Source organism: Gavialis gangeticus, unplaced genomic scaffold, assembly GCF_001723915.1.
Source record: "Gavialis gangeticus isolate Ggan-Ray unplaced genomic scaffold, GavGan_comp1, whole genome shotgun sequence".
Classification (NCBI taxonomy): domain Eukaryota; kingdom Metazoa; phylum Chordata; order Crocodylia; family Gavialidae; genus Gavialis; species Gavialis gangeticus.
This window is the reverse complement of record NW_017729025.1, coordinates 10,929,678-10,930,613: the sequence shown is the minus strand read 5'-3', so window position 1 is coordinate 10,930,613 and position 936 is coordinate 10,929,678. Positions and strand designations below refer to the sequence as shown.

General features: G+C 42.3%; 1 protein-coding gene across 1 annotated transcript in view; it reads right to left on the bottom strand.

Annotated features, from left to right (window-relative positions):
• LOC109299283 (myosin-8-like) overlaps positions 1-936 on the bottom strand; it is a 13,324-nt gene that overhangs the window by 6,286 nt on the left and 6,102 nt on the right. The gene's annotated exons all lie outside the window — the stretch shown is intronic.

Genomic DNA, 936 nt, shown 5'->3' with positions numbered 1-936 from the left:
CAGCAATAGTGCATTAATGCACTTATAGACATTTCCAGTTTCTCCACCAGCAAAAAAGAGTTAATCTTTTCTTTCTTCTGCACTTAGTCTATTTAAACTAACATTTTCAAATGGGATTGGGACACACGTCCCTTTGGGAATCTGGACTCACCTCTCAGAGACAGAATAAAGACTGGAGGCAGTTCTGATTTCTTCCCCATGATTGAGTCCAAGTTACCCTTACTCACGCTAATAGGGAGTCAGGACTAAATATATCAACTGGTTGCAAAGTGTGTTACCCTGTAAACCTGATTCTATTTCACATGAAATCTAATACAAGGATGGGAGAAGAGAATGAAGGCACTGAAAAACACAGCGCAACAGCTGAATTGGAAACAGGTGTGTGTGAAGCATGGGCAATGGAAGGTAATTTGAATATCCAAAATAAGGAGACAGCCACTGTAATAGTTGGATAGGCAGCATGCGCACTATTCTGAGCTTCCAAACATAATACAAAGTTATTGAAAGACAAGTTGCAAATTAAGGTGAATGTTTTGGTGAATGGTTGATTTTCGTTTTACAGAAACGAATGGGTCCAAATGGCCAGGGCACCTCAATATGAAGACAACTAGACTGAGTCCAGGACAGCTTCTGCTGCTTTCCTGAAAACTAAAGAGGACAGAAAGTAAAGGACAGAACAGATGGCAACAAGCACAATTGGAAGCTGTGGGTGGGGACAGTGGCAGCAGAGACAAGGCTGTGCCAAAGGAGGAGGAGTGTTGCAATACCAAAATGGCAGTAAGCATTGATCTGGTGTAACTTATTTATTCAGAGCTAGCAAACACAGTGATAAAGAGAGGGCTGGAAGGCTGGGATGTTTCAGACACTGATGATGATCGATCTACCCTAATCTGAATCATCAACAACAACCCATGCTTCCGGGAGGGTGGATTGCTG